Raw genomic sequence first — 20,243 nt, forward strand, 5'->3', positions numbered from 1 at the left:
GTATAACGCATACCTGCGTCCGGGAGTTTTCTCGACCAGAATCCTAAAGGTTTTCGTATCCTGTTTTGTTTTTGCCATAAGCTCCAATTAGCATAATCATTTAGAGCAGACACTTGAAGTTCTACTGGTCCTGATTGCATTTTTCCTAAGGACACAGCTTGTTGTATGGCTTCCTTTGCCATATCAAATGAGCATTGTTGTTCCTCTCCCCATACAAACTCTTCTTTTTTTCTAGTGCATCGATATAAAGGCTGCAAAATCTGTCCTAAATGTGGAATATGATGTCTCCAAAATCCAAATAAACCAATATATCGTTGTGCATCTGTCTTACTGTGAGGTACTGGAAAGTTAGCTATTCTCTCTTTAGCTTTTTGTGTGATTTCCCTCTCTCCTTTATTCCAAACTATTCCTAAGAATTTCACTGTTTGAGCTGGTCCCTGAATCTTTGCTGGATTAATTTCCCAGCCAAATGATTTCATATGAGTCACTAATTTCGGTAGATATTCCACTACTTCTGCTTCTGTATCTTCTTGAAGCATAATGTCATCAATGTAATGTGAGATCATCATTCTCATTGGAACCTGGAACTGTTCCAAATGCTCCGCCACCACTCTATGACAAATAGTGGGACTGTGTAAATATCCTTGTGGCAATCTTGTGAATGTATATTGCCGTCCTTCCCACGTAAATGCAAACTGTTCCATCCTATCCTCTGGGATTGGTATGGTAAAGAATGCATTGGCCAAATCTATAACAGCATACCACGTACCACTATGATGTTGCACTCGTTCAATTATACTCACAGCATCAGGTACAGCTGAAGTCAAAGCCGGTGTATGTTTATTTAGACCTCTAAAGTCTACAGTCATTCTCCATGTACCATCCGATTTACGGACTGGCCACAATGGATTATTCCATTTTGTTGTCACTGGTTTCAAAACTCCTGCCTCCAAGTAGTCTTTTATGGTTGCAGTAATTTCTGCTTGTCCTCCAGGAATACGATATTGTTTCTGATTAATCACACATGTAGCCTCTGGAATGGGAAAAGGTTTCATTTTTACTTTTCCCACCAGAATCATTCTTATGTTTGCTATCCCAAATTGAAATTTACCCTGTTCTAAATGCAAAGTCATTCCAGCTAAAATATCCATGCCAATTATCCATTCATTAATTGGAGTCACTATTACAGTGTACACTTTAATTGGCATATTTCCAATTTTAAGCGGTATCGATATATTTTTTCCATACACCAATTGTCCACCTAATCCAGTTAAAGGAACCATAGGTCCCTTCATTTTCTCTGGATTTCCATGAATCAATGAGGCCTCCGCTCCTGTGTCCACTAAAGCCGAGGTGACTTGAACTGATTTTTTCCAAAATATTTCCAATCACACATGGGGTCTAATATCACTTGTGAACCATTGTTTTAATTCTCGGCGGGCCACAAGAGTTTGACCATCATCCTAATCTTCCTCGCAAGGGTCAAAGCTCCAAGAACGCCTTTCTTTATTTTTCCCCTTCTTTTTGTCTTTCTTTCCTTTCCGGACTGCAGCTATTTGCAGCTGATCATCATCAGAGTCCTCCTCCTCCTCCTCCTGTAGGGGAGGGGCACTAGGTTTCACTCCTTTTTCTCCCTGCACAATTTCTTTCAACAATGAGGCCAATTCAAACATATCAGGGCGCATCCCTGACACACAAGTCACTTTCAATCCTTTTTGTTTACATTTTTCAGCCAAGAAGGAAGTTGGTACACCGTCTATTTCTTCGGCTTGAATTTCCAATTGCTTCACTTGTTGTTCTAATCTTGTCACCTTTTGTGATTTAGCACATTCTGATGAGCGGACTGTATCTAAAGTTAAAACCTGCTCTTTCCAGGCTTCTGCACAAATCCACATCATTTCATGAATACCTCCCAACGGAGCTTTCTCTTTAACCTCCACCCGTTTTAACATTTCACATAAAACTGGCGGAGTCGCGGTGGGAATCGCTCCAGTCCACGGCCCAGGGCGTCCCCCACGTCGCCGTAGAAGCTGGCCTATTTCCTTAAAAGTGATCCCATCCCACCCCGGGACCACTTCTTCCTGCTGAGATGCCACCTCCGCATCTCTCTTTCCCAATCTAAAGCAAGACTCCTGCTGAGATGCCACCTCCGCATCTCTCTTTCCCAATCTAAAGCAAGACATTTCTGTGTGTAGTCTGAGCGTAACCGTATCCTGCCGACAACGCCAAAAATGTTTTGAAACACAAGGTTCGGTCAGATCGGCACACAGAAATGATCACACAGACTGCATTTTGCTAGAATAAAAAGGCGTATATTTATTCCCCACAAAAGCAGTTACATCAAACACAAGTGGTTGCAGCGCATTTTTCTCTTACCGTGACGCCTTTAAGGTGGAGAGCCAACACCTTCAGCAGAGTGCGCCTGTCAACCGGCTGGGCGTTCGTACGTTAACCCGCAGCAGACTCTGTTGAAGCATGGTTCTACTCCCTCTTTTCTAGTGTGTCTGCGAAGGGAGGGTGAGTGGCCAACTCAACCTCCCTGGCGCACATAATTTCTTTAATCAACAGGCATCTGAAAGTTATTTCAAAGATATAATAAAAGCAGTTCTTCACTCCCAGTTCAGAATGATCCCAGCATGCTTCACTCCCAGTCGTTAGTGGCTACGAAAACAAAGTCGTGCTATCAGTAACAAGTACATCCAGCTCTTCGCTCCCAGTTCAGACTGACCCCAGAGTGCTAAAACAAAATTAAATTCTCAGGGTTACGTTAAGACAGGTGCAAAACAGCACAATAACATTTATTATACAATGTTCAAATCTTCAGAATTAGTGCAATATTTTAAAATTAACAGATATGTGTTCTATATCACTTTGTACATTTTAAGAGTTTACAATAATATAGTTATTCTATCCGGAATAATTTGATTTATAAATCAAAATCATAATTCAAACCTGTTTTCCATTTCAAGACCTCTGCCTCATCGCTGGACCACTGTCATGGTAAATGACGCTTCCCTACAGCAGTGGGCAGAGTGCACAAAGATAGAAGCACTGGCTCATTGGCTGTGTTTGGGTTTGTGAACGCCTTTGATTCTATTAGAAGCTTTAGCGGTGCTTAAACTCAAAATCAGCTTCTTAGTAGCTGACAGCATATGGGAGGCAAAAGTGAAAGTTATCCGTTAGCTGTACCTTCCGTTAAATTTTTAGGCAGTTTATAGATTTAGTGTTATAAAAGATAACTTTTCAGTTAACTGATTACCAGTTATTGAAGCTAACTTTTTGGTTAGCTGTGTCCACCACTGGTCAAGAATGAACGCTGCAAAAACTGAAAGTTGATAGGGCTAATATTTTGGAGAAATTAGGGATATTAGCTAACAACAGTGAACAATGGGCATTGCACTACAATGCACCATAGGGTATTGGAGTTTTGGGGTTTTAAATGTTGTAATTGTGGCTCATGTCAGTTGAATAGTATTGTTAGTGTTATTGATTTATTGTGTTTTAGTAGTTCAGTTGGATTATTCAGTTTAGTTAGGTGTCATGTTGCCGTTACCATGAGTGGGAAGTGTAGTGAGTTTGATGTCTTCTACCACCGTCTCTGTTTGTGTGTGTGTGTAAAAATTAAAGCAGCTGTTTGGAACAGAAAGCAGAAAAGACCAAAGCACTAGCAGCTTCCTACTTAGCTGACCTAATTAAACCCTATGTACCGGCTTCTCAGGATTACTTTGTGTCCTTAGAGTGAATAAAAAGTCTGTGGGTCACAGAACTTTCTCTTATCATGCACCTGCTTTGTGGAATGATCTCCCTTCATCAGTAAAACAGATTCTGTAGAGACTTTCAAGTCCAGACTTAAGAAGCTCTTGTTTTCACTGATCCAGAGCAGACTCCAGGACTGATCATTACGCCCAAACCGACAATCCAAACCGGACCCTGGACTGTCTCCCGAGGTGTCAGCGCACATCCACCGGCGCGGCTCCACCTGAAGCCTGAGGCGTCAGCGCAGTTCCACCGGCGCGGCTTTACCGAGGCCCGAGGCGTCAGCGCACATCCACCGGCGCGGCTCCACCTGAAGCCCGAGGCGTCAGCGCAGTTCCACCGGCGCGGCTTTACCGAGGCCCGAGGCCTGAGGCGCCAGCGCGGAGTTATCTGACCATGGGTCCGAAGAAGGCACTGACGGCGGAGGAGGGAGACGATATCAAGAAGTCCCTGGACTTTTTGTCTGAGGAAATCTCTGTGGTTAAAATGCAGCAGAAATCCATTATGGAGCTGGTGGAAGAAGTGAAGGCTCTCCGGATCCAGAATGCCGAGAAAGACCGGCGTCTGGTGCACCTGGAGAACCGTGTTGCGGAGTTGGAACAGTACACAAGGATGAACGACGTTATTATTACAGGAATTCATATTAAACCTCGATCCTACGCACGGGCGGTGTCAGAAGACAGCGGAGGGGAGGCCAGTGAGCAGGAGGCCAGCTCAGTGGAACAACAGGTGGCTGACTTCCTGCAATCTAAAGGTATTCAAATGGACTGTAATAACATTGAAGCGTGCCACCCCCTGCCCAGGAGAGAGGATGGAGACAAGCGAGCAGTTATAATGAGGTTTGTCAACAGAAAACATAAAATGGCATTGTTAAAACAGGGACGGAAACTCAAAGGAACAAACGTATTCATCAATGAACATCTGACCAAAAGAAACGCAGACATCGCCAGGAAAGCTCGTTTCTTAAAAAAGCAGGGAAAATTCAACAGACATGGACATCCAACTGCAAAACATTTATCAAATTGAATGGAACACCAGAACAAGCGAAGGTTATGGTAATCAGGAACATCGAGGATCTGGACAAATATGACCAATAAGGTATGAGGACACAAACACATCACAACACCATGACACAGACCAGAGGAACCTATTCATCTACTACCTATTCATCTACATCTGGAGACAAGAAGGATATAACTCAAAGGATTGCTGATCATGGAAAAGTAGAACTGAGAACATTTAAATACACAGACCACAATGTACTGGACTTGGAGCACGATATAGACCCGGACAATAATTTCTTCTCAAATATCAATGACAGTTGTTGCTATTATACAGATGAACAGTTTAATCAGATCATTAAAACGGATAACAAATTATCAATAATCCATTTTAACAGCAGAAGTCTATATGCAAACTTTAACAACATTAAAGAATATTTAAGTCAGTTTAAAAAAATATTTAACATAATTGCTATATCAGAAACATGGATCAATGAAGATAAAGGAATGGATTTTGAACTGGATGGATATGAATTTAATTGTGTAAACAGAAAGAATAAGAGTGGAGGAGGAGTGGCTGTGTATGTGGATAAGAACATGGATTATAAAATAGTAGACAATATGACAACTGTGATTGATAACTTATTAGAATGTATAACTATTGAAATATGTGAAGAAAAAAGCAAAAATGTATTAGTCAGCTGTATATATAGAGCACCAGGATCTAGTATTGAAACATTCACTGACTGTATGGGAAAAATGTTCTCAAAAACTAATCAAAAAACTGTATTCATTTGTGGTGACTTAAATATTGATCTGCTCAATCCAAATAAGCATAAAATAACAGATGAATTTATCAGTATAATGTACAGTATGAGTTTATATCCAAAAATCACCAGGCCAAGCAGAATTACATCCCATAGTGCTACCTTAATTGATAATATATTCAGCAATGATATTGAGAATAACACTGTGAGTGGATTATTAATCAATGACATTAGTGATCATCTACCAGTTTTCATCGTTTATAATAGAAACCATCGGCGGAATCAGCCAGAGGAGAAAATAAAATACAGGCGAGTGCGGACAGAGGAAAACATGAACACACTAAAGAAGGATTTACAGGAGCAAAACTGGGAAAAGGTATACAGTGAAAGTGATGTTGATAGTGCATATGAAACTTTTTTACAAATATTTACATCATTATATGATAAAAATTGTCCAATTAAACAAGACTACAGAAAACAAAAAATCCAAGCTTGACCATGGATGACGAAAGGGTTACGAAATGCATGTAATAAGAAAAATACACTGTATAGAGAATTCATAAAACTAAAGACTAAAGAGGCAGAAAATAGATATAAGAAATACAAAAATAGATTAATATTATACGGGTATGTAGGAAGGAATATTATAGTAACATATTATATAATAACAAAAACAATATTAAAGGAATATGGGATATATTAAATAGCATTATCAAAAATGGTAATAAAAAACAGAGTTACCCTCAGTATTTCATTGATAATAATGTCAAGAAGGAAAATAAGGATGAGGTAGTCAACGGTTTTAATAATTTTTTTGTAAATATTAGACCAAGCTTGGCAGAAAAAAATCCTGATTCCCAACCTGAGGATTGGGATAATAATCTCATAGAAAGAAATCCCTGTTCAATGTTCCTCACAGCAGTGGATGGAAAAGAAATTATAGACATTGTGAATAATTGTAAATATAAAACATCTACCGATTTAAATGAAATTGATATGGTGGTGGTAAAACAGGTCATTGAATGGATTGTAGAACCATTAACATACATCTGTAACTTATCATTTCAAACCGGTAAATTTCCCAATCAAATGAAAATAGCTAAGGTTGTGCCGCTGTATAAGACTGGGGATAGACACCACTTCACAAATTATAGACCTGTTTCTTTGCTTCCACAATTTTCCAAATTATTAGAAAAGTTATTCAATAATAGATTAGACAAATTCATAAATAAACATAAATTACTTACTGATAGTCGATATGGATTCAGAGCACATAGTTCAACATCACTTGCATTAATAGAATCAGTTGAGGAGATTACAAAGGCCATAGACCACAAATTACATTCAGTTGGAATATTTATAGACCTTAAAAAGGCTTTTGATACAATCAATCATGACATATTAATCAATAAACTTGAACAGTATGGGATTAGGGGGTTGGTGTTGCACTGGGTGAGAAGCTACTTAAGTAACAGAAAACAGTTTGTGAAGTTGGGGGAATATACATCATCATGCTTGGACAATGCTTGTGGCGTCCCACAGGGGTCAGTATTGGGTCCAAAACTGTTTCTAATTTATATAAATGATATTGTCAATGTTTCCAAAATATTAAAATTAGTATTATTTGCAGATGACACAAGCATTTTTTGTTCAGGGGGGGATTTGCAGGAGTTACTGAGGAGGATCAGTATAGAAATGGGAAAACTGAAAATATGGTTTGACAGAAACAAATTATCATTAAACTTAAGTAAAACAAAATACATGTTATTTGGCTATTGTAATACAGACATACAGGTTCAGTTACAAGTCGAGGGGGTAGATATTGAAAGGGTACATGAAAATAAGTTTCTGGGGGTGATAATAGATGATAAGATAAACTGGAAGACTCATATAAAACATATACAAAGTAAACTGTCAAGAAGCATTTCAGTTCTAAACAAAGCGAAACATATTCTGGACCACAACTCACTCCGCATTCTTTACTGCTCACTGGTTTTACCATATTTACAGTACTGTGCAGAGGTATGGGGTAATACTTATAAAGGTACAACACAATCACTATCAGTAATGCAGAAAAGAGCTATAAGAATTATTCATAATACTGGCTATAGAGATCATACAAATCCACTATTTTTACAATCCAAATTCTTAAAATTCACAGACTTGGTTCATTTTCAAACAGTACAAATTGTGTATAAAGCAATAAACAATTTACTTCCAGCAAATATTAAAAATATGTTTTTTAACAGATCAGGGGATTACAGTCTGAGGGGGAAATTTAATTTAAAGCATCAGTGGGCACGAACAACATTAAAAGGTTTCTGTATTTCTGTCTGTGGGGTGAGGATGTGGAACAGATTGGGAGTGGGGCTCAAGCAATGTCCAAGCATGAACCAGTTCAAACAGCGGTACAAAAATGTTTTTTTCTAGGTATAGGGAGGAGGAAGGGTAATGAGGGTTAGGGTGTTTTTGTTTTTTGCTTCGGCTTGTAAATATATAGTATTTTGTATGTAAGTAGGTATGTGTAGGTGTATATTTATGTTTGTGTATATATATGTATATGTGTATGTATATGTGTATGTATGTTGATGTGTGTATGTATATATATATGTGTATATATATATATATATATCTCAATATATATATATAGATATAGATATAGATATAGATATATATAGATATAGATATATATATATATATATCTATATATATATAGATATATATATATCTATATATATATATATATCTATATATATATATATATATAGATATCGGTTTAGGTGTGTAGGAATCTATGTGTATATGTGGCAAAGGGTATTACTGGTTGTGGGGAAGAAGGGGTAGGGATAAATAAGCTCATGCTTCACCCTACCCCTTTTCGGACATGTTGGGTACACAGTAGGAACTTTTTTGTTGTTGTCTTTACTGATCTATCTTGTAATTGTTGTTGTATCAAATGTTCGAAATAAACAGTTTTCATTCATTCATTCATTCCCTTTCATATCGCTAGCATGCTCGCATAGTACCTTACTATGCTTTTTACCCTTTTAAATTAAGTTTATTAGTAAACAGAGCAGGCTGTGGCTTTTAGTGAAGCTTAAGGCTAGTTCCTGGCAATCACCTTAGTATTTCTTCTGTTTTTCTTGTTGCTTAATGCTGAGAAATTATATTGCAGGGGTGCCCAAGTTCGGTCCTCGAGATATACCTTCCTGACACTCTCTGCTCCAGCACACCTGAATCCTATGAAAGGCTCATTAAAAGCCTGCTAACAAGTCTTTCATTGGATTGGATTTCATTTTGTTTCATTGGAAACAAAAATGGTTTGAGTGCATTACTTTGACTTTAATGCAGAAAAAGGAAACGTACAATACAAATGTTCACTTCATTATCGTTGCTTGATGACATTTCTTTGTTCTCCATGATGAGTTTATCCAAAAGTGATAAACACTTTTAAGATAAATTTGTGGAAGAATCTTCTCATCTTTGATTACCAATAGCATTGTAACATTTCATATATCTAGTAAGCAAATCAGAGTAACACAAAGAAGCTCAAACATCCACCAAAACTAAAACATATAGAATTGTCTGACAGGGTGCCTTTTTCGAAATTTTGTCAAAGTTGGTGCAGTTTTCTTTTGTATGCTGAGCAGTCTGAGCTCACTCTTGGATCACTTTCAATTGAAAATCCCAAATCCCAGTGTCGATTCTGGTCATATGCTGAAATAAGAGGATCACATTGTGGTACTGCTCTGCAACAACAGCAGGAAAGTCAGAGAACAGAGCGGAACAGCTTTGTTTCCTCCATAATGATCACGAGCTGAGGCGAACCCAGAACAGCAGATAAATACACCAACTTTTTCCATCACAATTCTGTAAAAACTACTGCATATTCAACTCTGAAATTTACAAATTTACAGATGAGAACCAGGGAATCTGCTAAGTTGTTTGTGAAGCTTTGTTGCTCATCACGAGGTCCTGAAGGCCACTATTGCTTGTATATCAGTTTAACCAAGCAACGGCTGATTAATGCAACAGGCTCACCACTAGATGCCAGTATTTAGCCCAATGTAGAAAGTTGACTGTATCAGAAATGCAACTTGAGGTAAATTTTTCTCCAGGCCTTGGCCTTGGATGCCCTGGTTTTGGCCTTGGTCATCTCAACATAATTTAAGGCATATAGAATTGCTGTGGCAGCAAGTGCCACTTTGTGCAGTTCATTATTTCTCCCGGAGTGGCTATACGCCCAACCGTTGGGTCAATAAAGTAAATTCGCGAGCATATACGCCCAACCACAACTGACCAATGAGCGCACTTGTAAGCTCACTTCCGGTTTCAACGCGGGGGGGGGGGGGGGGGGAGGAGGATGATATTTTCTCGCCGGCTGCGGGAGGGTTCGCACCCCGCGGAGGGGCTGTGATCTAAACCGGTTCTGTTTGGCTCATCACACCCAGGGAACTGTGTCAAACTAACACCATCTTACAGCCAACAAGCAACATTTTGTTCACAAACTGTTTCGTCGTCGTTAACAGGCTTCTGTTCAAAATGCTTATGAAGTTTGTCTGTTTTGATCCATTACGGTGTTTTCGCAGTAATTAAAGACGACGCCGTTAAATGTGTCAAACATACGCCACAATAGAGCCTTAAAAAGTACTGTAAAAAACGTAGTTTAGATGCGCAAAACGTGTCAAATACATGATCACGGTTGGCCGAATAAGATAAGACATTATATTTATCTGTCCAATGGCTGGGCGAATAAGGTAAGACATTATATTTATCTGTCCAATGACTGGGCGAATAAGGTAAGACATTATATTTATCTGCCCAATGGTTGGGCGTGTAATGTTCAATGTATGACTTATCTGCCCAACAGTTGGGCGTATAGCCTTTGCCTATTTCTCCAAAGAGTAATGACTAGTGAAACAGGGAAAAAGTTTGAAGAAAAAAATGATGTAGTTCTGCTAGTTGATGTAGTTCTGCTCCAAGCATTAAGAATGTACACATGTATAGATTGTGATTACAAATCAGGTATATTTACAACCCCACTTCCAATGAAGTTGGGATGTTGTGTGAAATGTAAATATAAACAGAATACAATGATTTGCAAATCCTCTTCAACCTATATTTAATTGACTACACCACAAAGACAAGATACAGTGGGGCAAAAAAGTATTTAGTCAGTCCCTGATTGTGCAAGTTATCATACTTAGAAATATGAGAGAGGTCTGTAATTTTCAACATAGGTAGACTTCAATTATGAGAGACAAAATGAGAGAAAAAAAAAACTCCAGAAAATCACATTGTAAGATTTTTAAAGAATTTATTTGTAAATTATGGTGGAAAATAAGTATTTGGTCAATAACAAACAAGCAAGATTTCTGGGTCTCACAGACCTGTAACTTCTTTAAAAAGCTCTTCTGTCTTCCACCTGTTTCCTGTATTAATGGCATCTGTTTGAACTCGTTATCTGTATAAAAGACACCTATCCACAGCCTCAAACAGTCAGACTCCAAACTCAACCATGGCCAAGACGAAAGAGCTGTCGAAGGACACCAAGAAGAAAATTGTAGATGTGTAGCAGGCTGGGAAGAGTGAATCTACAATAGTCAAGCAGGTTGGTGTGAATAAATCAACTGTTGGAGCAATTGTAAGAAAATGGAAGACATACAAGACCATTGATAATCTCCCTTGATCTGGGGCTCCACACAAGATGTCATCCCGTGGGGTCAAAATGATCATGAGAATGGTGAACAAAAATCCCAGAACTACACCAAGGGACCTGATGAATGACCTGCAGAGAGCTGGGACCAGAGTAACAAAGGCTACACACTACACAGAGAGGGACTCAAATCCTGCAGTCCGTGTCCCCCTGCTTAAGCAAGTATGTGTCCAGGCCTGTCTGAAGTTTGCCATGGAGCATATGGATGATCCAGAAGAGGATTGGGAGAATATCGTGTGGTCAGATGAAACCAAAATAGAACATATTGGTAAAAACTCAACTCGTCGTGTTTGGAGGAAGAAGAATGCTGAGTTGCATTCCAAGAACATCATATCTACTGTGAAGCATGGGGGTGGAAACATCATGCTTTGAGGCTGTTTTTCTGTAAAGGGGGCAGGACGACTGATCCGTCTTAAGGGAAGAATGAACAGGGCCATGTATCGTGAGATTTTAAGCCAAAACCTCCTTCCATCAGTGAGCGCATTGAAGCTGCAACGTGGCTGGGTCTTCCAGCATAACAATGATCACAAAATACCACTCAGGCAATGAAGGAGTGGCTCTGTAAAAAGCATTTCAAGGTCCTGGAGTGGCCAAGCCAGTCTCCAGATGTCAACCCCATAGAAAATTTGTTGAGGGAGTTGAAGGTCCACATTGCCCAGTGACAGCCCCAAAACATCACTGCTCTAGAGGAGATCTACATGGAGGAATGGGCAAAAAATACCACCTACAATGTGTGCAAACCTGGTGAAGACCTACAGGAAACAGATTATGTTACATAGTATTGAGTTGAACTTTTGTTATTGACCAAATACCTATTTTCCACCATAATTTACAAATAGATTCTTTGAAAATCCTACAATGTGATTTCCTGGATTTTTTTTCTCATTTTGTCTCTCACAGTTGAAGTGTACCTATGTTGAAAATTACAGACCTCTCTCATATTTCTAAGTATGATAACTTGCACAATCAGGGACTGACTAAATGCTTTTTTTTTTACCCCACTGTATTTAATGTTCAAACTAATAGACTGTATTGTTTTTGTGCAAATATTTGCTCATTTTGAAATGGATGCCTGTAACAGGTTTCAAAAAAGTTGGGACAGTGATATGTTTACCACTGTGTTACATCACCTTTCCTTCTAACAACACTCAATAAGCGTTTGGGAACTGAGGACACTAATTATGTGTAATGAACATGTTTTCAGTATTATTTGATTTATTTGTGCGACTGACATCGTTATTCCAAGCATTCAAAAGGCCATTCCTACCTCCACACAACTCCAAACAGCGATGAGAAAGTTTCTTGACAGTTCTTGTTGAATGAAACCACGTCTCCCTAACCGGACAGAGTTGTGACGTCATCACACATGCACATAGGTGCTCCTGTATCGCAACTTGAAAACCTCCCATTGTGTAAAACACCATTAGAAACAAAAATGTAAGTGCTTTGAGAAAACATTGAGACATTATAAAGAGCAATATATATCTAATCCATTATTATTATTATTATTATTTTATTTTATTTTATTTTTTTGCCAGCTTGCACTCGGCCGAGACGGACGCACTTTTCTCTTCTCCTTTCCTCCTTATCTTTCCTGCTTCTGTGGCGTGTTGTCTGTGAGGCTGCAGCTTTGCTCTTCTGGAAAATGACAAAAATGGATCTGTTAAAGTGGTCTCTGAACGCAATTGACACTATTTTTTCTACAAGACATTTGGGGGCGGAGGACCCGACCTGTCCTGCCGGGACGCATGTGATGGGTTACGTGATGGACTCGTGGAGGAGATGGCAGGTCATGTGCCTTTACATGCTTTCTGTGGAGGACGTCGAAGATGTGTACATATTCGGCTTGGTGGTGACCGGCTTTCTGATGTGTGGAGAGGGCACTATGTTGGTTTACCGGAAAATCAAGAAAGTGGAAGCAGCTTTGATTGGTCCTTCCAGGCTGCCCTATATGATTGATTCGATTGGGAAGGCAGTGGCTGCGCAGCGTTGGAAATCATCTCGAATAGAATTGCAGCCCTGGAAACCCGCTCTGACCATCTGTGAAGACCACATTCTACATTCAGATGCATTGAGAGCCACTCTGTTCTCAGAACTGTGGAATCTTTCAGGCGTCTGCTAATCTGGCTATTCATTTGGCTTCCCCAAATACAGCTGCACTTCAAGGTCACTGTGATAAAACCTTCTCAGAAGATCAACACTTAAGCCTCGCTCCCTGGTCTTCCCCCCTCCCCTCAGCTTCTCCAGCTCTGACGTTGACTGTGAGGACTGCTTAGGACTGCTCAGACTGCTCAGGGCTGCCCCCTCCCCCTCCAGGATTGTCGGACAAGGCCGTTGTCGGCGCCAAACAGGCTGCCTCCGGAGTCTTCTGATAAACTGGACCTTTTCAAATCTCGGTTGTCGTCCTGTATCCTTGTTTTCCTGTTTCCTTGTTTTTGTCTGTGTGATTATTGTTTTTCTGTGCTGATGGGGATTTTTTTCCTCATTGCCGCTGTGTAAACATACTTGTTTCAAAACTTGAGGGGACAGATCCTTTAAAGCTGTGGCACCTTGGCTCTGGAATGAGCTTCCCTCTTCCCTTCACTCACTGGATTCTGTGGATGTTTTTAGACAGCAACTGAAGACACATTTTTTCAAACTGGCGTTTTAGTTTCAATTACTTGACTAGAGACCCTGCAAGGCTTATGACAAATGTGGATGTGGAATCCATTAGCTTAGCAGGGAAATTAGTGCAGAAAATCCACTATGGTGATAGTGCAGTTTATTTGCCAGGGAGGGAATTTCAACAAGTTGAGACTGTGGCCTGCTTCCGTAGTCATGTCCATAAAAATCATAGAGGGATATGCTTTCCAAACTTAATACCCATTACTGTATTGGATGATGTTGAAATTGAGGATGGCCCAGTGGTTGTTCCAGCAATAGCAAAGATTTTGTGTCTGCTACGTACAACGCATGTGTGAATGTCTCAAACCTAAACCTACTTCTAGGCATCTTATATATGCTACTCTGGAACCACCCCTAAACCCAAACAGTTCAACTGTCAACCCCACTGAGGTCCTTAGACTGGGTCTCATTAACATAAGATCACTGCCCTCAAAATCATTGTTGATCAGTGATCTAATTATTGATCATCACTTAGATATGATTGGGCTATGTGAAACCTGGCTTAAACCTACAGCTGTCCTCCCCTTAAATGAGGCCTGCCCACCAGCATATACATTTAGTCACGTCCCTCGTGATGCGAAGCAAGGCGGGGGTGTTGCTCTTATTTATAAATCTAGGTTTAGCTCATTAGCTGTTGGGGGTTACAAATATAACTCGTTTGAGCATCTGATTCTCTGCTCTGCTCAGGATATTACACATTGCCAAGGTCAGAAGAATAAAAATCAGTTGTATTACTTTGTCACTGTATATAGGCCTCCTGGCCCATATTCTGAATTCTTAGATGAATTTGGTGCGTTCATCTCTAACTTGTCAACTAGTGTAGATAACATTCTGATCATTGGTGACTTTAACATTCATATAAATAAGCCTTCTGATCCCCTCTGCAAATCATTTATGGAAATTGTGGATGCATTAGGATTTCGGCAATGCATTCGGGATTCGACGCACATTAGTGGAAATACCCTGGAATATTGACATCATGCCTCTTACATCAGTGGTGTCTGATCACTCACTTATTAAGTTTACAGTTTCACTGCCGTGTTTAGTGGAACAACAACCTTATATATCATTACGGCGATGCATCAACTCCTCAACTAAGACTGAACTCAAAGCCAGACTGCCTGATGTCTTAGCTTCACATTTGACAAATACCCAGTCAGTAGACAGACTTGTGGATAGTTTAAACTCAGTGCTCAAAACTACACTCGACATGATTGCACCACCTGTGTTAAAACCGCGCTCCCCCAAATCACAGTCACCTTGGTTCAATGATTATCTGCGTGACCTCAAGCATAAAGCAAGAGGTCTAGAACGGAAATGGCGTTGTTCAAAATTAGAAGTATTTCACCTTGCGTGGCGTGATGCTATCTTAGACTATAAGCATGCATTACTGGCTACAAAGCAGACCTACTACTCTGATTTGATCAACAAAAACAAGCGTAACTCAAAGTTCTTTTTCGACACAGTGGCAACACTTATGCATGGACAACCACCTGCAGTTCGCTCTCCTTTTACAGCACTAGATTTCCTGGATTACTTTGGGAAGAAAATAGAAGACATCAGGTTAAACATATCCCGGCATGCCTTAACCCAGCCACTACACACTGCTATTGAGGTGGGCGCCACTACTGAGGTATTACCTAGGTTTACAGAATTTGACAGTATCTTACTAGGCATGCTGCAAAACTCGTAATGTCAACAAAAAGCACAACCTGTTTATTTGATCCTATACCAACAAAACTGTTTAAAGACCTGTGGCCCACTCTTGGGCCGACTGTGCTGGAAATTATTAATCTTTAACTTCTGGATCTGTTCCTAAATGTTTCAAATCTGCAGTGATTAAACCATTACTTAAGAAACCTAATCTTGACCCTAGTGTATTGACAAACTATCAGCCGATATCAAATCTATCATTTTTCTCTAAAATTCTGGAAAAAGTGGTGTCACGGCAGCTCGTAGACTATCTTACTGAGAATAATCTCTTTGAGCCACTGCAGTCTGCTTTTAGAAAATATCATTCCACAGAGACAGCTCTCACTAAAGTGGTGAATGATCTTCTGCTTACAGTGGATTCGGACACCACTACGGTTCTGTTGCTGTTAGCGCTCAGTGCTGCATTTGATACAGTGGATCATTATATTCTACGTGATAGGCTGGAAAATCATTTTGGGATTACTGGGAGTGCCCTTCCATGGCTGACGTCATGCTTGACCAGTCGTTCTCACTGTGTTTTGTACAGTAACACTACCTCTAACCTTAGTGACATGAAATTTGGGGTTCCACAGGGTTCTGTCTTAGGCCCCCTGCTTTTCTCCCTTTATATAGCACCCCTTGGGCACATATTTTGGGATTACCTTTCACTGCTATGCAGATGATACTCAGTTATACATGCCGATAACTGCTGGTAATCTCGTTCACATAAAATCCTTAGAAGATTGCCTTGCAGCAGTGAGAAGTTGGATGTCTAGAAACATCCTACTTTTAAACCCTGATAAGACTGAAATGATGGTTCTTGGTCCAGTGAAACATCGGCATCAATTTGACCAGTTAACGGTCAGCCTCGGCTCGTGTGTCATAAATCACACTGACAAAGTGAGGAACCTTGGGGTAATTTTTGATCCTTCATTGTCCTTTGGCCTCCACATTAGAAATATTACTAGGACTGCTTTCTTCCACCTGCGAAATATAGTGAAGATTTGTCCCATCCTGTCTATGGCTGATGCTGAGACCCTGATCCATGCATTCATCTCTTCTAGATTGGACTACTGCAATGTTCTATTTTCTGGTTTACTGCAGTCTAGCATTAGGGGTCTCTAATTGGTTCAAAATGCTGCAGCCAGACTTTTGACACGAAGCAGAAAGTACAACCACATTACACCCATTTTGGCATCCCTTCACTGGCTTCCTGTCCCAGTGAGATCAGATTTTAAGGTTCTGCTAGTAACCTATAAAATTATTCATGGACTGGCACCTCCCTACCTAGTTGACCTAATTAAACCTTACGTACCGGCCTGGGCTTTACGTTCTCAGGGTGCAGGACTACTTTGTGTTACTAAGGTGAATAAGAAGTCTGCGGGTCACAGAGCTTTCTCTTATCGTGCCCCTGTTCTGTGTAATGATCTCCGTGCGTCAATAAAACAGTCAGATTCTATGGAGATTTTCAAGTCCAGACTTAAGACGCACTTATTTTCCCTTTCATATGGCTAGCATACTGGTACAGTTTTGTTTTACGCTTTTTACTCTTTTAATTCATTTATTAGTAATTGGAGCGTGCTACGGCCTCAACTTAACCTAAATTCTGGGTCTTTTAGTGAAGTTTAGGGCTAGTGGCCGGCGATCACCTTAGTATTTCTTCAGTTTTTCTTGTTGTTTAATGCTGGCAAATTATACCGTATTTTTTGTCTTTCTGATGCCTGATTTTCTTTTTTTCTCTCTGTTTAAGGTGCAGCTCCATCCAGAGATGGGAGTTGTATTTGTGTTGGCGACCCTCCTGTCCTGTGCGCCAATAGGATTTCTTGTATATTCGTCCGTGAATTGTTCTGTGAATTGTTCTGTAATTTATGTTTGTAGAATGGCCCAAGCAGAGGGTCACCCCTTTGAGTCTGGTCTACTTGAGGTTTCTTCCTCAGAGGGAGTTTTTCCTTACCACTGTTGCTCTGGGGGTTGGTAAGGTTAGACCTTACCTGTGTGAAACGCTTTGAGGCAACTCTGTTGTGATTTGGCGCTATATAAATGAAAATAAATTGAAAAATAAATTGACTGTTTTTATATTTGTATGTGTTGTTTTTTTTTTTTATTGTCTATTTATATCATGTGAAGCACTTTGTGACCTTGGTCTGAGAAAAGTGCCCTATAAATAAAGCTTACTTACTTACTTACTTATTTATTTTTTATTTTAAACAATTCAGAAATACTTAAAGTGAAAAGTAGTCTTGAATCAAAAGGTATAACAGACAGGATTAAAAAAATCAGAGCAAATCAAACATGTACATATATTTTTTCATAATTGTGTGAAAAATAAATTTGTACTGTCGGCAAAGAATGGAAATACACTCAACAAAAATATAAACGCAACACTTTTGGTTTTGCTCCCATTTTGTATGAGATGAACTCAAAGATCTAAAACTTTTTCCACATACACAATATCACCATTTCCCTCAAATATTGTTCACAAACCAGTCTAAATCTGTGATAGTGAGCACTTCTCCTTTGCTGAGATAATCCATCCCACCTCACAGGTGTGCCATATCAAGATGCTGATTAGACACCATGATTAGTGCACAGGTGTGCCGTAGACTGCCCACAATAAAAGGCCACTCTGAAAGGTGCAGTTTTATCACACAGCACAATGCCACAGATGTCGCAAGATTTGAGTGAGCGTGCAATTGGCATGCTGACAGCAGGAATGTCAACCAGAGCTGTTGCTCTTGTATTGAATGTTCATTTCTCTGCCATAAGCCGTCTCCAAAGGCGTTTCAGAGAATTTGGCAGTACATCCAACCAGACTCACAACCGCAGACCACGTGTAACCACACCAGCCCAGGACCTCCACATCCAGCATGTGCACCTCCAAGATCATCTGAGACCAGCCACTCGGACAGCTGCTGAAACAATCGCTTTGCATAACCAAAGAATTTCTGCACAAACTGTCATAAACCGTCTCAGGGAAGCTCATCTGCATGCTCGTCGTCCTCACAGGGGTCTCGACTTGACTCCAGTTCGTCGTCGTAACCGACTTGAGTGGGCAAATGCTCACATTCGCTGGCGTTTGGCACGTTGGAGAGGTGTTCTCTTCACGGATGAATCCCGGTTCACACTGTCCAGGGCAGATGGCAGACAGCGTGTGTGGTGTCGTGTGGGTGAGCGGTTTTCTGATGTCAATGTTGTGGATCGAGTGGCCTATGGTGGCGGTGGGGTTATGGTATGGGCAGGCGTCTGTTATGGACGAAGAACACAGGTGCATTTTATTGATGGCATTTTGAATGCACAGAGATACTGTGAAGAGATCCTGAGGCCCATTGTTGTGCCATACATCCAAGAACATCACCTCATGTTGCAGCAGGATAATGCACGGCCCCATGTTGCAAGGATCTGTACACAATTCTTGGAAGATGAAAATGTCCCAGTTTTTGCATGGCCGGCATACTCACCGGACACGTCACCCATTGAGCATGTTTGGGATGCTCTGGACCGGCGTATACGACAGCGTGTACCAGTTCCTGCCAATATCCAGCAACTTCGCACAGCCATTGAAGAGGAGTGGACCAACATTCCACAGGCCACAATTGACAACCTGATCAACTCTATGCGAAGGAGATGTGTTGCACTGCATGAGGCAAATGGTGGTCACACCAGATACTGACTGGTATCCCCCCCCAATAAAACAAAACTGCACCTTTCAGAGTGGCCTTTTATTGTGGGCAGTCTAAGGCACACCTGTGCACTAATCATGGTGTCTATTCAGCATCTTGATATGGCACACCTGTGAGGTGGGATGGATTATCTCAACAAAGGAGAAGTGCTCACTATCACAGATTTAGACTGGTTTGTGAACAATATTTGAGGGAAATGGTGATATTGTGTATGTGGAAAAAGTTTTAGATCTTTGAGTTCATCTCATACAAAATGGGAGCAAAACCAAAAGTGTTGCGTTTATATTTTTGTTGAGTGTATGTTTGCAAACACCACCATCTGGCGGCGGCCGTTGGCCTTTGCAGTGAAGATAGAAAATTGGGTGGAGCTTTATTCTGATGGGCGGGTGGAAATTTCGCGTCCTTCAACAAACCATCTTTTGGTTTTTTTACGAAAGCAGTCTAAGTTCGCGCCACACGCGCTACCAGACGACAGCAGTAGGTCTTTGATCCGGCAAAGCTTTAAACACGGTAAGAAGAATTCGCTTTTTAAAAAAGAACAATATAATATGGCGTTGGAAGGGCAAACAAGGTAACGGGGTGCGTGGTTGTGAGTCGTGTGTAGTGTTGTACTTGAGGAAGGAGGACACATGGGCTGAAAGGAGGAAGGAACCATGTGGCTGATGCAACACATCAGGTTCCGTCCTTTGGTCATCAGCTGTCGTCCAGCGCGGACAAATAAATGTTGCTTTGCTCCGAGGTGTAGGTTTTGTGAAAATAATAAATGTTCCAAAAGGTAGGTCCCTCCTTTTATATAGAGACACGCGCTCCATGGGATTTATGATTCTAGCATCGATGTAGTCGACGAACGTCTTATTTAAAAACATGTTTATAGTTTTTTAGACTCATACACACACGCACAAACACTTGTATAAAAGAAATAGCTGTTTCCCGAATAATGTTAGCTTAATTTTTTTTCACATTGTAA

The 20,243-nt window shown here is 40.4% G+C and overlaps 1 protein-coding gene across 1 annotated transcript in view; it reads left to right on the forward strand.

Moving 5' to 3' along the window:
* The first annotated feature begins 19,653 nt into the window (after nucleotides 1–19,653).
* LOC117508637 (high affinity cationic amino acid transporter 1-like) overlaps nucleotides 19,654–20,243 on the forward strand; it is a 48,632-nt gene continuing 48,042 nt past the window's right edge. Inside the window, exon 1 of the mRNA XM_034168439.1 lies at nucleotides 19,654–19,786. The gene's annotated coding sequence lies outside the window, so the exon portion shown is untranslated. The remainder of the gene's footprint in view (nucleotides 19,787–20,243) is intronic.

This window comes from Thalassophryne amazonica, chromosome 4 (assembly GCF_902500255.1).
Source record: "Thalassophryne amazonica chromosome 4, fThaAma1.1, whole genome shotgun sequence".
Taxonomy (NCBI): Eukaryota; Metazoa; Chordata; class Actinopteri; order Batrachoidiformes; family Batrachoididae; genus Thalassophryne; species Thalassophryne amazonica.